Here is a 23728-nt window from a genome sequence, read left to right on the forward strand (position 1 = left end):
CCTGCTCTAAGTATCAGGAAGCTGGCCTTCTGCCAGCTCAAAGCAGGTAGAGAATTCCACAGAGTGGATTCCACAGCCTCATTCTTGAAAGAATTTTTATCTAGGAAATTCTAGATGATCTTAAATATTACCTGTAATTAAGCATAAAATGATCAGTTTATATTAATTTGTAAAGGAAGTACATGTTTTACAATATCTTCAGTGTTTCTGCTATCTTGCTATAAAGATTTGGTATAAACTTTGAACCAGCTTAGTTTAAATACCTAAATAGTACCTAATACAAGCAACTAGTGAAAAACACTGATTGTACTGATATATGGCATTTCAGATATATTTTAAAATGTGATCCTGAGTGAATGAAGAGGCGTTGCTCTTTTAATACAAGGATGTTTACAATTAACGTGTCAAAACAGCTACATAGTAAAAATGATTGAAACAATTCACCTAATACTCTGGCGCTAATAAGAACAGTTTGAAAAATGGGTATTTTTCTCTGTGTGTCCCTCCATCTAATTACAAGTATGAAAATGTGCTTTCATTCATTCAGAAATATTTATTGTATACCCATCACTGTGCTGGTAGCTAGAAAAATAGAGAAGAGTAAAACAGACATGATTGTTGCCTAATGGGGCATACAGTCCAGAGGGGAAGACAGACATTAAAACAATAATCATACAAACAACATACATAAACTAGTCATACATAGTTTCATGATAAATGCTGGGGAGGGGAAAAAATTACTTTAGAAGATATAACTAAGAGATCTAATTCAGCTGATGGTGAGGGAGGGTGGGAACTATTATGGAACGGGTCCTCAAGGAGTGACATTTTACCAGGCACGAAGGCTGAGTAGTAGTTATACAAGCAAAACATAGGAGAAAGAGCGCCCCGGGCAGAGAGATCAGCATATCCAAAATCCCCAAGTCAGACAAGAGCTGGGCTTGTTCAAGGAGCAGCAACAAGGCCAATGAAATCAACAGAAGCGAAGTCAAGCTAGAAGAATCAAGTGGGAAAAGGTCAGGAAGGCGTAACAGACCAGACTAAGGCTCTTTTATTTTGTACGAATTATAAGAAGAAGAATGTTTGTTCTGCAATGTCAGTCAGCTTGTTTCCAAGCCTTTGGTAACTCTGAAAACCCATGTTCTCAGTTCTCCCTTGTCTGCTGTCCATCGACGGACTCACGTCCTAGGCTGACCATAACCTGGGTGGCAAACAACAACAGAAATGTATTGTTGCTCAGCTCTGGAGACCAGAAGTCTGAAATCCAGTTAAGCACATGGTTGGTCCCTCCATAGGGTTCATAGAAGGAAACTCTGTCTTTCTTCTGGCTTCTGGTGGCTGCGGCAATCCTCCGCATCCCCCGGCTGTGGCAACATGACTGCAGCCGTCCATGGCTTCTCGCCAGGTGTCTCCTCCCAGCCGGATCCAGTATGGTCTCATCTCCCCTCGATTATGCCAGCGAAGACCCTATTTCCAAATAAGGTCAGAGTCACCGGTATGAGGAAGGACACAATTCAACCCACCACAGGAAGCTACTGCAGGACTTTTACTAGGGAAGTGATAGAAAATAAGTATTTTTACTTATTCAAGAAAGAAAATGGAATAATGAACTAGGAAAAAAGGAACTATTTCTAAAAATTAGGATAATTTGAAAAAGATCTAAATAAAACATCTCAAATGATGAATGTAAATCACTTAAGTTAAAAATTTAATAGATCAGATAAACAATTAAAAGGAACTGAGGAAATAATGACTTCTAAAGAAATGATCCAGAATGAAGCTCAGAGACATAAAATGGAAAATGTGAGGAAGGATTAAGTTACCTTAAGAGCAACATGCTAAGAGTTAACAAGTGTCCAGTTTATGACCCAGAGGGGAAAACAGATGAAACAGGGAAAGCCGAACATTCCCAAGCAGAATAGTTTTTTAAAAAGAAAAAGAAGAAAGAAATCCACATCTAGGCACACAGGGAAACTACAGAACACCAAAGAAAAGCAAAGATCTTAACAATAGCCAGCGGAAAAAAGTTGACCTTCAGTGGAATAACAGTTACATACGGAAAACATGCTTTTCAAGGGCAACAAGGGATCCAGAGCACAGTGAAGGGCTAGCCTCAAATTTCTGAAAGAAAATAAGATCCGTCTTAATTTCTTTACTTAGCCAAACCACCATTTAATAATCAGGACAAAATAAATGCATTTTGAACAAACAAAAACTGTGTTTATTACCATCAGATCCCCCTTAAAAGAATTTCTGGAGGAAATACATCAGTGAGAAGTAAAATCTTAGAGAAAAAGATCTGGGATGGAATAAGGGATGGTAAGTAAAGAGGTGGGTGACTGTAAACAAACCTTGCAGATATAAAATAATGTAAATAAATGAAGAATACAAGATGGAATCCAAATAATGTACAAAAATACTATATAGGAGAGGATTGATCAGAATTCCTTACATAGTCATAATTTTGAAATTTTGAATTCATGTGCCAGCATATGTACATTTTCGAACATCTTTACTCAACAATAGGAATGTATATGTTCCATTCTAAGCATCCAATGGAAACAATAGGGTCTAAAATAATTCAAGGGAAAAAGTCTTGGCTCTTAACCAGAGACTTCTATGGCATATTTCTGTCTTCACTACATAACAGCGAAGTCTATTAAAAATCCCAAACTGAAGCAAACCCAACTCCTCATGTTGCTTTAATAATTGTGTTTTGAGGGCCTTTGCTATATACTTGAAATACACTTTATTTTCAAAGCTAAATGGCTGATTTATGAAGCAACACACATGTGTTTTTTTGCTTCACAAAAGCAACCAACAGCACATTTGGATATTATTAAACTGAAAAGATAAAATATTGCACAGGTCTGAAGAATTAATTTTAAAATGTTTCTTTAAGATAAATAGTGTACCAACTATATCTTAAATGTCATCACTTCGGATGACCAACTTGGCAGATTTACAGACACTGCATGGCTAAAAAGGAATTATTTTGGTCTATCTGTCAAAAGCTATTATGTCCAAAGACATGGGCATCATCTCCACCCACCTGTAAGCTGTATAGCCCCCACAGATAACAAGGGAGATATACTCCACATCATGCATAATTCTTCCAACTATTTTCTCATCTTAAAATTGGCTCAAAAACGACCCGTTCACAGGGGGAAATAAAATCCTAGCGCTCACAAGTAAGAAAGAAGGAACTGTCAGCATTCCAGCCTTCACACTGTAATTCAGAGCTGTTATACAAGTCACATGCTGGTCTTATCAGAAATCTGCTTTCTTAGCTTTTCTTTACACATTCCAATCTATCTTCACATTTTTGAGTTCTCTGTGATGAAATAACGACTCTATGATGTGAGTACACATTGGTTGCTGTTTTATGCTTTGCTAACCAGGGCTATGGCATTCAAAAATCCAATGATGTTGGCATGTGTTTGATGAGTCCGAGAAAGGCTTCCGCACCCTGGACAGCACCCACTGTGGCCCCAAGAATGGTGCCTCTGTCAACTGGCGTTTCTCTGCAGGGTTGATGCAGTCACTTCAAAGCCTTCCCAATTCTTAGCTATGGCTTCTTGAAGAATTGCAGTTTAGCAACTTGGACCACAGAGTTCTACTCCCTCAGGTACTGAGCCTGGAAGAAGGGTGAGACCAACCTTTCTTAGGATGAAGGAACCGAAAGGCATCGGTGCAACTCACTGACAACCCTCTCCCCGTGTGTCCTTGTGAAGCTCACTGGAGATCAAGCTCTGGTAGACTCCCGTCCCGCACTTTTTCTCGAGGATTCATTCATTCATTCCACAAAGATTGACTGAGGGTCTACCATGGACCAACCACTATTCTAGGTGTTGGAATAGAACAGTGAACAAAAGAGGATCAAAATCTCTCTCCTCATAGAGCCCACAACTACATATTAGGTGGTCTCTACTGCCAAAAGGGACTCACTCCTTCTCTGCAACATCTGAAGGGACACTGATGTACCCTGCACAGTAGGCAGACCCGAGAGAGAAAGTCAGAGCTCCTGGTTATCGATAACAACTAACAACAAAGGCTATCGCTGCTGAAATGGACACTCCTTCTCCAAAGCTGAATTTCTTCCATCTTAGGAAACATAGAGCTGCACTTTTCTAGAAAAAAAAAAAAAAAAGTAATCAGAACATGAATAATTTGAACCGCTTCGAGCTAAGCGTAAACAATCTGGTACTTATCTTGTGCTTAACTGTTCTGTTTCCTAAGATGAGTTACCTGTGTTCATTACCTTGAAGAAAGGCAGGCGATGGGCGGGGGAGGACTTATCACAGATGTTGGGAAAGTAAGTATTGTATTAGTAATAGAAAACCGCAGTAATGTGAGGAATCATTCTTACGAAGACTTTAAATCCTCTCTCACCTCCCAGCACATGGGAGGCCTGGGGATCTTTAACAAATACTGAATCAGGAAGAAGGATGGATAATCTCTCTTAGCACCTTGACTCTCCCAAGAACTCAGGATAAAAGCTAGATGCTAGGGCCCCATCTTTCAGCAGTTTCCACTCATTTGTAAGAAGACAATGGTTGCTTTCTTATGTCAAGAATAAGTCTTGAATCCCCTATGACTGAATTAATCTTGACATCTGCTGAGGGATGGAGGCTACAGAGGCAAATTTGAAAGAAAGAATATTTTATTTTAGAAGCTTGGTTTGAGTAAGAGCCTTATATTGCTGTTGACTGAATCCAAAAATAAGACTATTCAACCAAAAGTTGCAAAGGGGGTGGGATCAGTTACGAGTTTTGGGTTTTTGTTTTTTCCTAATTACAAGGCCCATCAGGAAAATAATAATGGGGAAATTGTTATCATGGAACTGGATCCCACAAAACCTAGAGACAAAGAAACATGAAAACTAGGAATTATAATTTATTTCTATTCTTTTTTATCCCCTGCCCTTCTTTTAATGCATCTGGCTACCTATATCATGTATTTTCTCTCTCTAAAAGTAAGCCTTTCTTTATATAATAATTGTACCCAAATATTTCTATTAGAATTTTTTTTCTACACATGCAGCATTTTACATTGCTATGTTTTTTCTGTAGTCTGTAGAGCTCCAAAGGTCATTAAATTAAAATTTTAGATGACTGCTACAAGACAGCAAGAAGTCATTTTTTAATATGTAAACAAGAAGATTAAAATCACTTTGCAACTTTGATCTAATACCAACATGCAAGTGTATCAAGTCATATTACTCATAAGATTTGTCCACAGGATCATAAAACTAGCTTTATGACAAATATAACTAAGTAAATGAGTGTCATATATGCTTATTTGTATAAGCGCTAACCATTTCTTGCTTTTTTTTCAGGACCAAAAATATAAACCACACAGAAAAAGCAAATGTATTGCTTTACAGTCACGACTTGTTGCTGGCACGATAGAATATGATTCAATCTTATTTACCATGTTATTTACCAAATTTAACTTGATAGGTTTTTACTATTCCACCCTCCTCAAAAAAACAGACACTTCCTACCCCTGATGATATCCAAACTAATGTGTCATAGAGTCCAAAGCTACTTTCAGAAGGAAAATTCAGGGAATACTTTGAACTAAGGGAATATAGTATTCAATGTCGCCTCCTAAGGTACTACACACACACACACACACACACACTCAAATGACAAACAATGACCTAGAATAGTAACCTTAGTGTTTGTGTGTGTGTGTGTGACAGAGAGAGAGACAGATAGGGACAGACAGACAGGAAGGAGAAAGATGAGAAGCCTCAGTTCTTTGCAGCGCCTTAGTTGTTCATTGATTGCTTTCTCATATGTGCCTTGACTAGGGGCTACAGCAGACAGAGTGACCCCCTGCTCAAGCCAGCGACCTAGGGCTCAAGCTGGTGAGCCTTGCTCAAACCAGATGAGCCTGTGCTCAAGCCAGCAACCTCAGGGTTTCAAACCTGGGTCTTCTACATCCCAGTCTGATGCTCTATCCACTGTGCCACCGCCTGGTCAGGCAGTAACCTTAGTGTTTTTTATTATTTGACTTGTTACTTGGTTTTATGTGTTTAGATTACATTCTGGATGTGTAGGGAAAGAGCTCATTTTTGAACTCATTTTTATAAATTTTAAATCATAACAAATACAGATTCTGCTTATATAATCATGTAAGTGTACCATCATGCCTACTATTTAGCAATTTTCATATAGTCTCATTTATGAAAATACACTGCTCACAAAAATTAGGGGATCAGGGAACGTGCAGATACTCCAGTACTTTCAGCCTTTTGTGTAGTGCATTTTCACCAATGAAATAAAAGTTGATTTTGCATCTCAGTTGCATAATTGAACAACTTTCTTTGACTTGTCATTTGCTTTTCTGATGTTCCTGTTAAATAAAAAAATTAAATGCTTCCTTTTTTATTGCTTCATATTCACTTTGAAGTATCCCCTAATTTTTGTGATCAATATACGTAGCCCATCATTTAGAAATTTCCTAAAAGTGATCTTGATGCATTATTTACAAATTCCATGTATTACTCTGAACATTTTAAATGAAACTTCCTTCCAATAAACTATTAAGATATCATTCTCCTTATAGGCAAATTAGTTAGCTAAAATTTCCAGAGATGGTTTTTCTTTACAAGTATATTCTTATATCCTAATTTCTAAAGTAATTTGCTTTTTTTCAGAAGCAAATGTCATGATGATACAATACTGAGACCAGAGATTTCAACTGCAAGTCTTTGTAATTGTAATTTTTAGTGACATAATTATAGATTCACATGCAATTACAAGAAATAACAGAAAAAGATTCTTTGCATACTTTTTCTAGTTTGTTCTAATAGTAACATTTTGCAAAGCTACAATACAATATTACAACCAGCAAATTGACATTATACAATCCAGTAATCTTATTCCAATTTCCCCAGTTATCCTTTTGTGTGTGTGTGTGTTTATTAACTCTGATACAATGTTATCACCAGAGCTAACTTATATATCCACTACCACAGTGGAAGAAACTGAATAATTCCCGCACACAAGAATCCGTGGTAATTAAGTTTTCACTTGGCAGGCAGCTCCGCTGTGGTAAATGGGACACCAAAGTGTTGCCTGGTTTTCATGTATTCAGTCATCACCCAAATGTGACTTTTCACCACAGGTGTCCATTTTTCATCATCTGCCATCTCAGAAGGATCAAGTGTACAACTGCAATTTTTTTTTAATCAAGTCTTATTTTCAGCAGACCATCCTTGCTGCCCATGATTGTCAGAACAGAGAATGGGAACATTTTTAAGATGGCAAAACTCATCACAGTCCCAACACTAATGAATGCCAGAATCCCCAGCCATGTGGAGAACCATAGTCCGTGTATTCTCTCTCCTTGGGTCCTGCTGCCGTGTCTCTCCACCTGTGAGTCTCTAATCTGTGTTATTCTAGCTACATCCTTACATATTTTTTAGGGAGATATTGGCAAAAATTTTTAGGAAGATGAAGTCATCATTTTCTACTTTGAACTCAAAACAGCAAATGAATTGAAAGCCAAGATCAGTAGTTGGTACAGGCTACAGGCAACCAAAAAGAGCAGAAGAGAAGGAGGATGCTGAAAGGGGAATGTAATCAGTAGCCACCCCAGTCTCCGTCCTGAAGTAGGAAGTTCCTGCACAGCCGCCATTTTTATAACGGCAGACTCGGGCAAAACCTATCAGAACTAAGCATGTGTGCAACACACAACATAAAAACATGAACAAAGATGCTCGCGTGCTGAAGTTAAGCAATGAGCACACATTTAAGATGTCAAGCTAACACATCACAGACCACTCTACTGTTACAGGCGAAGCTGAGTCCAGAACGTGCGGCAGCACGTCTCTGCATCCACGGCACGTCTACGAGCTTCAAGGCCAGCGTGGCCCGGCCAGGGCAGTTGCACCACCTGACCTATCTCAGTCTGCGCCCTTCCTGGGGAGGTGAAGTCGTCTTTGAGTGTTTCAGGATTGCATAGTAGACTCCACTCCTGGGATTTACATAGAGCACCAACGTAAAGAGCACTTGATGAAGTTCACTAGAGAATGAAACCTATTTCCTTGTAAGGGAAGGATGGTCCCACGATAGATTCTCTGACTTGGACAGAGATGCAACAGGATGCGATTCTGAGACAGCTGCTCTCTCTCAGCCATTAGAAATAGCCCAAATGAAGTTTTCCCTGTGACATATTCATTGCTTAAGTGCAATTTCAGTGAATTACATCCCTCTGCATCTTCTTATTTCTATTTGCCAACTAGATAAACATCTACCAACTAACTCCAGTTGTGCTGTAAAGAGTAAGTGGTGGATGATATTCAATAGTATTCTTTCTACAGTTTCACATTGCATTATACTTCTCCGTGTTCTTATAACATTTTTAGGGGAATAATACAGTGTGCCGTATACATTTTCAATAATGATGCCGAGAGCTTCCCATGCCTCCTTCTCCTTTATCTTGCAAATTATTTTTATGCTAATGCATACAACCAAATTATTAGTCTATGTTAACCAGCCCAGGTAAATTAGCATTCTCAGCTGATTCACCCAACATTTTTACTCCACTCCATTTCCACTGGAACTGCTAATAGTTCCAAACATGATACATGCCCATTATCATTTAGTTCTAAACTAGGTAGGTGCCCCCCCAGGGGGCTCTTCGAGCATCTTGAACTTCGTAGGTATGAGCATTGATCATCTTGTACTGAAATTGTCTTTCTACTTGCCAGCTAGCCCCCGTAAAACCTATCCGCAGAGCACAGAATGTGTCCCTCATCCATCATTGCCCGCCCACCGCCTGCCATAAACACACAGCTGTTAAATGAATGGCCACAGGCCCTGCTTGCGCTTTCTGCCTCAGACTACTGACGCCAGCAAGCCTGAACGTGGAAGTTCCCCCACCAGTCTGTTGCAAAGGCCCTCGCTCACGCCTGAACACACTTTGCCCCTTTTTCAGTATCTTCTTCCAGCTGCCGTGGTCTACTCTTTCAAAGCATAACACATCAAAGGGCTTCTCTTTTTCAGTAAATTCTAAAAAATAATCACCTTACAAACTATGCCAAGTGAATCTCATTGAGCTCTTTTGATTCTGTTAATACTAATTCTTTAAAAAAAAATGTCCTAAATCCTGACTTTAACATTGATGAAAGATCAGGGACTCATCTAACTCAGCTCACAAAACTGGGCTTCCTGACGTGCTGCCATGAACATAGGGAAAGGGATTCAGCTGACTGAATGAAAGAAAACAAAAGGAAAGCTTAAGTAATGGCACATTACATTTGTTTTGGGGTGGGGAGAGTTTCTGGTGCTGGAACACAGGGATTACTTTCTAACTGACTTTCCCCACCTTTATTAATGACTTTGGGGTGGAGAAGCAAATAAGAGCCTAATAACCTCTGCAGGCAAATCACGACATCCATCTGTGCAGCGCTGTTAACATTCAGAACTGAGAAATGAAACCAGGTAATACAGTCAGATTAGAGATGGAGGCAGGCAATAAAAACAAGAGCTAGCCTCGTAAGCTAATATCTCTGTGGGGAATGTTATAAAACACCTTTCCGTAATGGAAGTAAGGTCCTCATAAAGGTATAATAGTGGAAGAGACACAGAACTGTTATAAGAAACTAAAACGGGATTTACTATGAGTGATGACAGCTAAAAATAAAAAGGGACTGAGCAGTGGGTGGTACAAACACCGGTACCCAGCCCCACTTAGAAGCGATTCTGTCGTCTGAAAGAACCGAGAGAACCAGCATCCCTGGGTTATGCTTAGTCCTCAGGGCTGCTGGAAAGAAAACCACAGAAAACTAAAGTAACTTTAGGAGGCAGAAAATAGTAAAAATTTTAAACTCAAGAAATGATTTATATGGAAAGAGTTGAAAGATCAGATCTGTGTGGTTTTCTTAAATAATAAATTTGCAGAGACTACCATCTATAGATACAGTATATAGAAAATGTAAATATTTGTAAATTACTTAGAATGATTATATATGTGTGTGTGTGTGTGTGTGTATATATATATATATATATATATAGAGAGAGAGAGAGAGAGAGAGAGAGAATGTAATTGAGAGAAAAAATTATAATGTCTTTACTTAGATTTGGTAACAGTCTTTCAACAGACACCAAGCAAATTCCACCATAGACTAGACTAATGGACTAAAGCTAAAGTCTTATATTACATGTGATTTGGGGCATTTTATGATACAAAATAAAATTATAGATTCTTCTTTTTTCATAAATAACTGAGGGTACATTCCTCCACTCTTCATTCCTGTACTAAACACCTAAGTTACCCAACCTGTGCTGAAGATGTGTGGAAATTTCTTACCCTCCACTCACAACCTTAAAATGGAATATTCAACACTCCTGCCCAAATATTTGTCAGTTGTGACTTATTCAAGTGTTGATACCAAGGTTGGTGTTGATGTTATTATATTCAACTTCAACAAGCTAGGAGATTTACTCAGTCATATATAGAACTTACTGACTAGAACAAAGAAAACACTTACGGATAACAGGGTAATGTTGCAATACACTAAAAGGCAGGTGCATTTTGTGTGCTGTAGCATTGTCAAGGACCTATGGCAACAAAATGGTTTGGTTAGAGATACACTGTCACTCTCAAGCCACCAGCAGTTTATTGATACAGGGCAAGGAGCCTGGTCTGGGGAGGCTGAAAAATAATGAAGAGAACAAGCAGATACGAGGCTTACAAGTAACACCAACAACCAGAATTAGGCAATACAAGGAGCAGATCAAACCAAGTAGACAGGCAGGAAAAAAAAGTGTACAAAGACCAGAAAACACAATAGTTGGGAGGCCAGAACTTCAGTAAAACAGGCAACAGTCAATCCATGGAAATTTAAACAAGGGGGAGGTGGCTGAGGGGCAGAGGGAAAGGCATGGAGGTGTAGACAGCGAAGGAGGGGAGGACCATGGAGCCCTTTCAGACTTAGCACGTGATTCTGCGTGTTCCAGGTTTCTTCGCAAGGGGGCAGCAACATCTTCTCTCAGCACATTTTAGACAGAATGTGGCTCCAGGCGGGGCAGAGGCAGGGAGACCAAGGGGAAGCTCTTAGAATAAATAAGGGTCTAAAGCACACAGTAGCCACGGAAAGGAAATGAAAGTGGACCTAAGAGATTTTTAGAAGGCAGAATAAACAGACTTTAAAAAGGAGGAAAATAACGGGGGAGAGGGGGCGGAGAAGGTAAGAGACTCACAGCTACCCGACCTGACATGGGGTGGGAACCAAGAGACTCCAGGAATAAAAGAAACAGTCCCAGGGGTGGGGAATAGGAGGATGGGAATTGTGTTCCATTTTGGACAGCAGGAGGAGGAGAAAGTTCAGCTAATTCATGTTGATTGTTTAAGCTAAGTAAATAAATAAATAAATAATTTGAAGCTAAACATTACAGAAGTGATAAGAATGTTCCATGATGCTGAGGTATGTAGAAAGCAGATCCCCAAAAGCAAAGCATTTCACATTTCTCTTCTGGTTAAAAAAGAAGAATTTTCCCTTTAACATTTGTGATAACCTATTGTATTAATTACTCAATGGTATGCCAGATGACTTTGGAAAAACACAAGAAAAGTATTTGCCTCTGAAAAGGATGAGTCAGTATTTCCTATGGTCCTAAAACATCTTTTATAATAACGGGCTATGGGACTAATGTGATCCTATATATTTATCTAGCCTTTCCTTGATAGATAAAAAATTTATTCAAAATCTTACTACATGGCAAAGACACGAATGCACTCTATTGCTAACTCACAGTACACTAAAATATAAATCAAGGAGATTTAAAAACCAAGCATGGTGCTCTGACAGGAAAAGCTCATTCCCAGATTCTGCAGGCTTTAGAATAATTTCAGTTAAAACACCTGTACTTTCTAAAATCATCTTTCAATATTTAATGAAGTAACACCCATAATAATAACAAGGTTACAAAGTACCAATTTATAAAGCCCTTTTACTACCCCATTGAAAGGAGGTCTGTAACTGGTCAATACATTCATGTGCATTAGAAAACAATAGTTTTTTTAAAAAAAAAGAAAACAACAGCTTAAAAAAAAAGAAAACAATACTTTTGGCTGGCTGCATTTGTTATTAGTGCAAAATCACTAAATTTAAACTACTTCTGACCCCTGCTACAAGATTAAGCCTGGAAATTGTTATTTCTTTCATTTGGTCTATAAATAAATCATAGAAAACCGACCATCCCCCCTCCCCCGAAACTTTGGGTAGCAGGAAGTCTTCTATGCCGGAGGCAAAGGGTTATAATTTAGTTCAATCACACATTTGTTAGGAGAATTCTGACAAGCTCTACCAGTCAGCTTGGCTGCACAAAGAAATTCTGTGAAAAATATGGCACAGAAAGAATTGCTCCTTTCTTCCCGTTTTGAGATAAAAAATGTGAGTTCCCCAAGAACTGATCTCCAAAGAGCAAATGAAATTAAATTCTGAACAAGTGCCTAGGTGGGACATGTCACTAACAAAATGCCATATCCGCCTCATAAAATCCGACTCCTTCTTCAGGACGAGCTCAACCAGTGCCCCCTTCATGACGCCTCTCCCGTTCCGCCTGCCAGGGACACTTGCTGACCACATCCTCTTTCCCAGAACTTGTGGCACTACCCATGAGGTATCTATCTGCATCTAGTGACTGAGTGCCTGTGGTCAGGGACTTCCCAGGTCATCTGTGACCCCCCACCACAACTGCTCTGCTCCAGGCACACGGGAGACACGTATAAAGAAATGGTTGGTGAATACTTGGATGCCTCGGAGTGCTATGTAGTCATTCCAACATGGCTAATGATTTTTAAAAACATCTGGAAGTTCTTTTGGAATTGATTTTTTTTAAACATTTTTTAATATGTCCAAGAATAGCCAGTCTTGCCCTTCCAGGTTAGATCGTATTTTTATTTTAGAAGCTGTCAAAGGTCACCCAAATTTGAGCTGTATCTTTGCACACTCTCCCTTCTTTCCCCCTGATGCTACAGAATGGTCCCATCGCCTTCCCGGGCCAACTGGTCTCCAAATAAATGTGTTGAATAAATGAGCAACTGAATAAGTGATGGAAATGGGAGATCAAACTGCAGAAGGGTATATTTATTCAAAGATAAGGCATTCAATCATCAAACTGCTGTAACCAGGCTCTGTCCTGACCTGGGAAACCCTCAGCTTTGACAACAAAGGGGAAAGGTGACCAAGTCCCTTCCTGCCCTCGGTGCACTAAGACTTCCCATTTGTCCAAATAAGATGCCCCTGCGGATGAGAAATGATGGTGCAGAGGCCTGACTGACATGTAGGAGGGACTTGAATTGCCCATGAATTTGACTGGGACCGAAGGGATTAAACTGGATGTAACAAGACGCAGAAGTTACAGAACTCGTGACACAGCAGTGATTGCCATTCATCTCTTTATTTTTGCTGCTACGTCAGTCTCCACATAACTCCGCACTAAAAACGCCTTGGTCAGCGACCCCAGTGGCTGCCTCAGTGGCTTTAGAGAGCATCACTTCCCACTCTCCTGGCCTGCCTCGCTCTCCTCTAGGCCTCGTAGTGGCCTCCAGCCTCAGGAATACCATGTTCTGCCTCCCTAACGCCTACCCCTAGCTCCTCGTTTTCCAGCAAGCACCCAGCTTGCTTGTGTGTCTAACCTCTCAGAAGTCAGACTTCGGAGTAAGCCTTGATGGGAAATCAGGGATGGGTGAACGGTGGTGGACCCGGCAGAAGTCACACCAACAATGCAGAACCCAAAGTGTAGAAAAGAGAGTTTATCCTAAGTGCCTGGGTGCAGGTGGACTGAGTCCAATAACAGAGTCAGCCCCGAGCAGGGGTGAGAGGCTCAGTGCTACACTCTGCTGCCTCCTTCCAGAACTTTCTGTCGATGCTGGGTACCAGGGCTCTGGCCTGGGATTGTGGCATTCTTCTGTTTCGGTTCTTGCCTCCATTGGTAACAGGTCTGTTTTGGTTCCCGTCTCCATTAGTAACGGGCTCCTGTGGTAACGGGCTTCTGTTTGGTCAACTTAAAGGTTAAGCACAGTTCATCACTACTGACTGAGGAAGGGTTGGGAGGGTCAGTTTTGAGCCCAGAGGATACATTTTGTCCTAACAGTAGGAAAGAGAGAAGGAGGGAAAGAAGACATGACACTGGACCTGTACACATGACTGCATCTAATCCCCACAACAGCCCTATCAGGTACGGGTTGTTGTACCCAGAAAACTGGGGCTCAAAGAGCTTAAATCGTTTGTCTAAAACCTCACACCTCTATTGAGGACAGGGCCTGGGTTCTGAACAGTTAGGAGACTCTGACATCCCTATCGGTTCCACTGTACATGACCCAAATATGTAGGTTAAACCAGTAGGACCAAGCTCATCATGGGGCTCATTGCTTGCTCTGAAGACCCATTCAATAGCGTGGCGATTTTCAACCCGTAAGCTGCAGGAATTTTTAATACAGGCAATACCTGACTATTTAGTCAGGGGCACTGACCTCTTTCCCCTTAGATTGTCAAGTTAAAAAAAATGGCAACAGCCAACACAATACCTATTGGTGTGCATAAATCAAAATTATATCTACTTTATTGTCTGGTGTGCTGCAGAATTTTTGTAATTAGCTTGTGTCATGAGATTTTTTTTTTTAAAGTTACAAATCGCTGCAGTAAAAGAATCTTCAAAATGTTTTCTGAGCCATGGTAGTATTATGGGAATAGGCTGATGAATTTCCAGGATTACTACTTGATCCTCATTTGGGTTTCTTCTCTATACATGGAGTAGAGTGGAGAAAAGAGGATCTAAAGAGGTTGGTAACGGAGGGGAGGGGGACACAGCGGGGAGACGGGGCCGAGCCTCACACATGTCGACCAGAACAGATGTTGGAATTTTCCTTCCTTTTCTCCAGACAAATCCAATAAAGATGTCTGTGTCTGTTATCTAAAATCAACTTGAAAGGTTTGCCCCTCCCACCTTAAGTGACTTTGTATAGAACACAGAATGTAACTTTAGTTCCTACAGCCCAGTGATTTCTTTCAACGTGTCTGTATCATTCAAAGCAAGGTTTTTTATTTTATCCTTGGCAATCAAAAGCAGAACGTCAACCACGTTCACCATATTAGCTGTATTAGCGAGAAAACACCATGAAACCCTAACGATCTTGGTAATTGGGGCAAAGAAAAACTCCTGTCCTGCTCTGGTCAGGGTTAAGCTTTGGCAGGTTCAGTGAGAGACCCGCAAAGTGTCCAGTGACGTTTAAACCTGCTGGTTCAGATAAATGGTTTTCATTTTACTGTTTGTTTGTGCTCAGTAGGGTGACTGGATGGATTCAGGTTGTCTGCAATGCCTTGAAGGGAAAGGGTGCTACAGCATCCAGTGTCCTCACAACTCACCATTGCTTTTCTGAGAAGGCTCTTGTCACAGTACCCAAGATAACAGCCAAAATATTCTACTTCTTATCATACATTAATTTTGCTCTGGAAGAAGTAAACAGAACACCCAGAAATGCCCAGTGAGGGTTCTACATTAACGTTGGATGCGTGTTTTTTAACCTGTAGGTAGACCACGGGAAGATTTCTTTTCATCCATAATTTCAAGTCTCAGGCCACAGCAGGATAAATATGAAAATATACATTCTCAACTTCAATCTCAGAATTCTAATAAGGATTTGATTTTCTCCATAATCATGAAATCGGATTCTTATGGTCTCAATGTTTGTATCCCTGACCCCTCAGAATTCATATATTGAAAGAAGGTGAAGGGATTAAGAAAAAATATATATCTGTATATATATATATATATATATATATATATATGTATGTGTGTGTGTCAACTGGGGAAGGTCTCCCTAAAGGACAAGCACTTAGGCGGAGACCCAGAGCAGAGCTTCCCAAACTTTAATGTGCACAGGAATCACCTGGGGACTTTGTTAAAGTGCAGGTTCTATTCATTAGGTCCAGGACGGAGCCTGCGTCTTAACCAGCTCCTCCTATATATAAAACACATAGACACAGACAACCATGTGGTAATAGCCAGAGAAGGGGAGGTGGACAGGTGGAGGTGTCCAAGTGGGGGAAATGGAGGTGGAAAGAAACTTCGCTTGGGGTGGTGGGCACATGACACAGTGTGCAGGTGATGTTTTCTGAGGTGTGCACTTGAAACCTATATGATTTTATAAACCAATGTCATCTCAATAAATTCAATTAATTTCTTTTAAATAAAATAAAATTAAGATAAAGACTATAATTTTAAAAAAAATAACCTAACCCCTAACTTAGAGATGGGACCTTTGGGAAGTGATTAGTCATGAGGGTGGAGCCCTCAGGAATGGAATTAGCGCCCTTATACAGAGGCCCCAGATTAGCGTCTCAACCCTTCCATCCTGTGAGGTCGCAGTGAGAAGGCGGCTAGCTGTGAGGATGCAGTCTTGCTCCAGACGCCGAATCTGCCGGCACCGGAAGTGTGAGAACTAAATCATCAGTAACAGAACTCAGTGCAGCTCAGCACTCTCCCTCCAACCACGCTCCTCCGTTCGTTCGAGGGGGTGAAGGGTAGGTGATTAATTAGCTGAGGACGCAGGACCCCAGGGAGAGCGGCAAGGGGCACACAGGAGGAACAGCGCGGCGGAGTGGCGGTGGAGAGAGGCTGTGGAGCCGCCCACATGGGCGCCTGCGCCGGCCCGGCCCCGGGAGTGGGAGCCCGCCCTCTTCTCCGGGGCCACAGGCTTCCTCCATCCTTAGCGTTGGCACAGATAAAGGAGTTTTTGACATGTCAATGCCTGACTGGGTGGTAGAACTTAGGCATCCATCACCCAGTCTGAATTCCTGTGATTCTAATGTGTAACCAGTGGGGGAGAGCATGGGTCTGAGGCTCAATTTTTTTTTTATCTAGGTAAAAGGAGACAAATAAGACCTACCTGGGAGCACTGATGTGATGATTAAATGTGTGCCCACAGAACTCAATCAACAAACGTCGGTTCTTCTCTCCTTCCGTTTCTCCTAACTTCCTCCTTCAATGTCTAGAAAAACTGAAGTTTTCAGTTATGTAGATTTGACATATGGCTGATTTTCACTTCTGTTTTTGCTTTACCTATAGACCTTGCCACAGATGTCAAATGTGTCCTCCATTACGTCTAAACAGCACTCCACCTGCACCCAGATTTCCTCTCCAATTAAGTACTCATCAGCTCTATTACTAAACAAACAAGGAGCAGCTGTCATGCTTGGGAAACTAGGGGTTTATACTTTAAAATTACAGCTCTGCCAACACTTTTAGTTTGTTGAATAACTCCAACAACTTGTCCAGTTAAATTAATAGAATAATTTGGTATCATAAAGTCCCAAATACTGTACTTGGCAATAGAGGCAATAAAATATTTTACAAGTAAAGCATGCCTGTGTGACCCCTTAGAAATGCTCTCAGAGGCCCTGGCCGGTTGGCTCAGTGGTAGAGTATCAGTTCGCCATGTGGAAGTCCTGAGTTCAGTCCCAGTCAGGGCACACAGGAGAGGCAACCATCTGCCTCCCCACCCCTCCCCCTTCCCCTTCTATCTCTCTTGGTCTCTCTTCGTCTCCTGCAGCCATGGCTTGATTGGTTCGAGTGCATTGGCCTGGGCACTGTGGATGGCTCCATGGAGCCTCCATCTCAGGTGCTAAAAATAGCTTGGTTGCAAGCATGGCCCCAGATAGGCAGAGCATCAACCCCAATCAGGGGTTACCAGGTGGCTCCCAGTCAGGGTGCATGTGGAAGTCTGTCTCTCTATCTCCTCTCCTCTCACTTGAGGGAAAAAAAGTAATGCTTTCAGAGGCATGTCACAAAGGTGCTTATTTTTAATTAGTGTGTTTTCTTTTACCTCTCAGTCACAAACCATGGCTTGGCTCATTGGTTGAACATTCACTGCATGTGTTTTATAAAATGCTGGAGCTCTGTAACAGTGTTATTATTGGGTTTCTGACAAGATCCTCAGAAGACCCCAGAAACTGCAACCCAATCAAGGCAACTATGCAATGTCTGAAGTGTTCGCAACAAAACACTGAACAATTGATTTGCAGCAAAGCTGGAATCAAACTACATTAGAGAGCAGAGGCTCTGGCTGGACTTGCTACAACGCATTATACAACCATGGATCGATGAAATATTGAAAAACCCAAGCCAATGGAGGCTCACTGCTGTGCGTTTATCCCATGGTGTCATAATATGGCAAATCAAAACAAAACAATATAAAGTGGTTTTCAGAGTGAACTAAAAAAAAGAGAGAGAGTGTGTGTGTTAAAGCCAATAAAACATTTACAATTGTCAGTTTGCTCAAAACAAACTGTTTACCAATTTTGCATGCTCCTCTAAGTAATCTAAAACTTCTGAAAAATTAGCTTTGGGTAAAATCCTGAAGTCAACAGCTTTTGATTGGCAGGCTCCACCTCCCCTCCCATCCCCCCTTGTGTTTCCCTTCCCTGCCCTTCCGCTGTCACAGATGCTGTGAGCGAATCCATTAGATGACCTGATGTGCATTGGCCAACTGGGGAAGGTCTCCCTAAAGGACAAGCACTTAGGCGGAGACCCAGAGCAGAGCTTCCCAAACTTTAACGTGCACAGGAATCACCTGGGGACTTTGTTAAAGTGCAGGTTCTATTCATTAGGTCCAGGACGGAGCCTGCGTCTTAACCAGCTCCTCCTGGTGCCCGTGCTGCTGACCTCGGCCTCCGCGTAGAGCGGCAAGAACACAAATGCATGCTAGCCCATGAAGAAGGGAGAGTGCATTGTGGCCCAGGCAGCCCAGACGAGGTCAGCTCACAGACCTGAGAAGAGAGCTGTGTGCCTGAGACTGGGGAACAATGGGCCTCGGGATGAGGCTGAAAAGGTAGCGAAGACTTAGGTCAATGCGTTAAGCGCACACGAGGCAGGAGGCTCTGGCTGGGCTCTGCGTGGGCAGAAATAAACAAGGCAAGCCTAGCCTCCGTGTCCTAAAGGTTGCAGTCTAGCAGAACCGCCTTGCGACTGGGAAAACACTGAAGAGTTTCAGAGAAAAGGCATGATCTAATTGAAATCTTTATCGATGGAAAAAAATCAGCCAAAGAAACTCCCCAAAAGAGAGGGTTTCAAGCGAGAGGAAGAGATCTACTCTTTGGAATGTTCCCGAAATCCTACTGAACTTAAAAATGGAAGTAATTTTGGTGATTGTCATGGACTTGTGTTCCCCACCAAATTCCTATGTTGAAGTCCTAACCCCAGGGCCTAGGACTCTGAATGCATTTGGAGGTAGAGCCTAAAAAAGATAAGTAAGGTTAAATGAGATCATGTAGGTACACCCTCCTCGATTTGACTGGTGTCTTATGAGAAGAGATTAGGACATAGGGACAACATGTGAGGACACAGTGAGAAGGTGGCCATCGGTGCCAAGGGCAGAGGCCTCAGGAGAAACCAAACTGCGGACAACTTGCTCTTGGGCTTCTAGCCCTCCGGAACTGTAAGGAAACAAACTTCTGTTGTTTCCGCCCTGCAATCTACGGTATGTTGTCATGACGGCCCTAGCAAACCCAGGCAGTGACCTTAGCAAAAGTAGTTTACTTTTCACGTGGTGGAAGCAAAAGCCAGGTTGTCCTGGATAAAGAGTGAAAGAAAAATGAGGAAGGGGAGATCGTCCATGTGGAAAATTCTTGAGGGAAATCGGGCCGGGAAGGAAGAGGAGAAATGGCTTGGTAGCTAGCAAGGCATGCACGGTCAAGGGAAGGGTCTCCCCAAGATGAATGATGACACCCCTTAAATGAAAAGTCTATATTTAAATGATGACAGAAAACAGCAAGAAGGAGAGAGAGTGAAGATGCAGATGAGAAAATGGAAAGGCAATGAACAGAGTCTCGGAAAAGCCAGGAAGCGGAGGCAACCAGAGATGCTGAGAGAACTCTCACCAGCAGGGGGCGCACTTCCTCCAGGCCCCAGGAGTGAAGAAGCTTACAATTGATAGTTAAAACTGTCCATGAGCTAAGACAGTCACCCTGTGACTTTCCTGGGGCAGACAAAGGTATCTATACATTGTGCACACAAAGAAAGAAGGGACAGAAAGATGACATGGTTTGCTTGAGGTCACACGGGTGGGCTAGTCACACAGTCGGCTTGAAGATCAGAGGACTCCTGACAAGATGTCACAGCGGAAATGTAGACCGAGTTCGATGCAATGTCAGTTATTATATTTAAATCTTAAACATTAGAAAATTCCTGGTAGGATCTTTATTCATTAACAAAGGACAGACCAGGGGTCAGCACCTCAGAATATTTTGTTACACGTGTCACCACACACAGGCAGGGGTGCCCTTTTCTGGGTATTGGCAAGAGTTAAATAACTCTGGGTCCAAGACAGAGAAAACTCAGACTTTCAAAAGTTATTTCGAAGTGGTGAAATTAGAGCTAGCACAGTCGGTGAACAAGTTCTAAATGAGTGAAAGACGATGAAGTTCACAACGAAAGGATTTCCCCGGAATATGAGATGAGATGTGACGGGGGCAGCGGGGGAGAAACAAAAATGACACAAAATCAGAAGCCTTGGGGGGGAGGGTGTGGAGGGGGGGGGAGTATGAGGAACATCCATTAGAAAAGCTCTTCAAATTCAAATGGCCTATTAAACCACCAGATCCCCAGGACTAAACCCCAACTGGGAAAAGCTCTGGAGGAAATTATCTCCCACTCCCGTGCGCCAGCAAACATGATTTAGGTAAAAAGCTCTTAGCTTTACGGCTGGGGAGGTAGCAGTAAAGAAAATGAACTTCCTGCCAGGGATTCTTTCTCAAGCCCTGCCAATTCCCGCGTCTGGGGACGCTATAAAGAATGTCCAGCCTCACGTTCAAGGAGCTGCCGCCGACCCGCCGCTTACCTGCGCTCCCGCGCGGGGCGCCGGCCCGCCTGCGGGTCCCGGCCCGGAGCCCGGAGCTGGGAGCCGGAGCCGGGAGCCCGGAGTCCGGAGCGCGCGGCCCGCGGCCTGGGGCCCCGCGGCTTTCTGCTCCTCCGCCGCGCGGTGCGCGTGTCCGCAGCCCCGGCCGCAGGCAGGGGGCGCTGCCGGGAGCCAGATTGCGGGAGTCAGCAGCTGATGGAAAGCAGAACCTTGGCTCCCTGGCGGCGATACCAATTCCGTGAAGCACATCTCTTTTGGAGCTTTCCAAACCACTTCAAAAGCGAGTTTTCTGGTGTGGATCAAGACAGCCAGGCACATCGCCCGCGCGCACAGCCACCAGCCAAGATACTGACGAGGAAAGGCGGCTGGGGCCCCGCTCGGGCCGCGCGCCGCGCGCTCCTGTCCGCGTTCTGTGCCCCCGGGCGGTGTGGGCAGCGCTGGGCGACAGCGGGCTGGCGTCTGCTATCTCCGGCCAGCCCGAGGTGAAGGTGGCCGGTTCTCTGGACGCCTGGCAACACCCTCCCCCAGCCCCTGCCAGCTTCACGGCGCCCTGCCCAGGCGCACTGTCCCACACTTGGCTTCTGTCCCTATCAAAATCGGTCCTGGGTTGTTTCCCTGGGACTACATAAACTCACTAATTGAGCAAACCCGCAAAGCGAACATGGCACGCAGAGCGGTTTGCTAAAGATGACCAAACTCCAACCCGCTTCTTCTGAGTCAAGGCCTGTTTGGGCCAAACACTGGAACCGAAGTCTGAGATCTGAGGAGGCTTTTTATACATCTCTCTCGGCCCTTTTTTCTTAACTTCTCAAATGTTTCCTGATTTAACCAAAAGAGGGACTCGTGTGACATTTGAACTCATATGGAAAAGCCAGCAGGACAGAGTATCTGGAGCCTGGCTTTCAGAGCCCCGGAACTGCATGAAGTTTGTCAACAAAACTCGCCCCTGTGCTTCGGCCCAAGCCCCAGACACCCGCTCTGAGCGCTCTGAGCGCAAAGCTTCCAGCGGCAGCGCCTCCCTGCCGCCTGCGGCTGAAGGTTAATTCCCGAAGGCTGATGACCCGGAAGAAGCAAAGCAAGAACTCTCCAGTGAAGGGAAAGCACGAGTGAGGTGGGCGGTCCCGCGTGGAAATGCTGCAAACCACAGACCATTTCCTCCTCGCTGTGCAGTTCTTAGCCTCTCTGCTGCTGTTCTATCTTTGCTGAAATGGGAACAGTGATGGAACGTCAGATTATTGTCGGGAGCTGTACGGCCAGGGGCTGCCGCCATCGTGGCCACGCAGGTTCTCATTGAATTACGGCAGACGCTCAAGAAACAGTGGAGCCAAAAAATGGTGGGCCATTCCTTTATTCAAGTCTCGCACCAGCCGACGAGCAAACAGGCTGGGAAAACACTTCCCTTTCATTCAGGGCTCCCAAATCCCTGACACATTCTCGGGTCTACAACCAGGAGAATCTTCTCCTGGTTCCTCCAAGAATTAAAGGCCCCAACAGTCTCAGCAGAGCTCCCAAAGCCCCTCAGCTCTGGTTCCCCTCCAACTGCACACCTTCTCCTCTCTCTGCAAAACTGGTTTCTTCTTCAGCACTCTGCGTTCTCTCTGCTCTCCCTGAAAAACTGGCTGGGCCCACAAAGACCCCTCCTCCAGAAAACATTGGCAAAGCAATGGCCCCTCCCCAGCAGGAATGCAATCCGCAATTTGCAATCAAATGCCCTGCTCTGAGGGCAAGCACACACGTGGCTGCCCAGTGCCATTTTTTAACAATAAAAGTGCGCAAACTCAAAAAATACAAATTCTACAAAGTCATTTGCCCAGCAGGAGGGTTGAATGTGAAATTATTTACAATTATTGAATGTGTCCAGTATTTTTATTTTTTTTACAGAGAGAGAGAGTCAGAGAGAGGGACAGATAGGGACAGACAGATAGGAAAGGACAGAGATGAGAAGCATCAATTCTTCGTTGCAGCACCTTAGTTGTTCATTGATTGCTTTCTCATATGTGCCTTGACTGGGAGGCTACAGCAGAGTAAGTGACCCCTTGCTCAAGCCAGCAACCTTTGGGCTCAAGCCAGCAACCATGGAGTCATGTTAATTATCCCATGCCCAAGCCTGTGACCCCACACTCAAGCCAGATGAGCCCTTGCTCAAGCCGGTGACCTCGGGGTTTCAAACCTGGGTCCTCCGTGTCCCAGTCCGACTCTCTATCCACTGTGCCACTGCCTGGTCAGGCTGTCCAGTACTTTTTATTTCTTAACTTTTTTAATGGAAAATTTCAAATGTGTACAAAATAAAATAGAGGCAGACTCACAGCTACAAAGAACAGACTAAAAAAAGCTGTCCTAGGAGAGGGGCGTTAGGGGGTCTGGGTGGAAAAGGTGAAGGGATTAAGCAAAAAACAAAACAAACAAGCAAGCAAAACTCATAGGCACAGAGCACAGTGTGGTGGTGACCAGAGGGAAAGGGGGTGGGGAGAGAGGAGAGGGAAAGGGGGACAGGTGGTGATGGAAGGAGACTTGACTTGGGGTGGTGAGCACACAATGCAGAGTACAGGTGATGTATTACAGAACTGTACACCTGGAACCTAGTATGTCCAGTACTTAATCCAGTGCCGGGCACAAAGCAGGACTCAGCGAATGTTAATAGCCTTCCCAAATCACATCTTCAAATAGTGGGCTTCTGAGAGAAGCTGGTTCCCAGGCCTACAGGTGGGCATCTAGTTTACTGCTACACCATCGGGAGGTTTGCCTCAGACCGAACACGGTCCTGCCAGCCCAGGACAAGGCGGGGAGCAAGGCGGGAAGCAATCCAGGTCCCTCGGGAGACGCTGAAGGATCTACCTCATCACGTAATCCA

The 23728-nt window shown here is 43.3% G+C and overlaps 1 protein-coding gene across 4 annotated transcripts in view; it reads right to left on the reverse strand.

The window, feature by feature from the left end:
• Nucleotides 1-2207: 2207 nt before the first annotated feature.
• Nucleotides 2208-23728, reverse strand: part of LOC136402639 (zinc finger BED domain-containing protein 5-like) — a 33537-nt gene continuing 12016 nt past the window's right edge. Inside the window, exons 1-4 of one of the 4 annotated variants that reach the window (XR_010751016.1) lie at nt 20860-21811; nt 16912-17022; nt 10508-10577; nt 2208-4130 (exon numbers count right to left, since the gene is read on the reverse strand). The gene's annotated coding sequence lies outside the window, so the exon portion shown is untranslated. Of the gene's footprint in view, nt 4131-10507; nt 10578-16911; nt 17023-20859; nt 21812-23728 lie in introns of those variants that run through there. The other 3 variants (XR_010751015.1, XM_066380215.1, XM_066380214.1) reach the window with 3 other exon arrangements.

Source organism: Saccopteryx leptura, chromosome 4 (genome assembly GCF_036850995.1).
Source record: "Saccopteryx leptura isolate mSacLep1 chromosome 4, mSacLep1_pri_phased_curated, whole genome shotgun sequence".
Taxonomy (NCBI): Eukaryota; Metazoa; Chordata; class Mammalia; order Chiroptera; family Emballonuridae; genus Saccopteryx; species Saccopteryx leptura.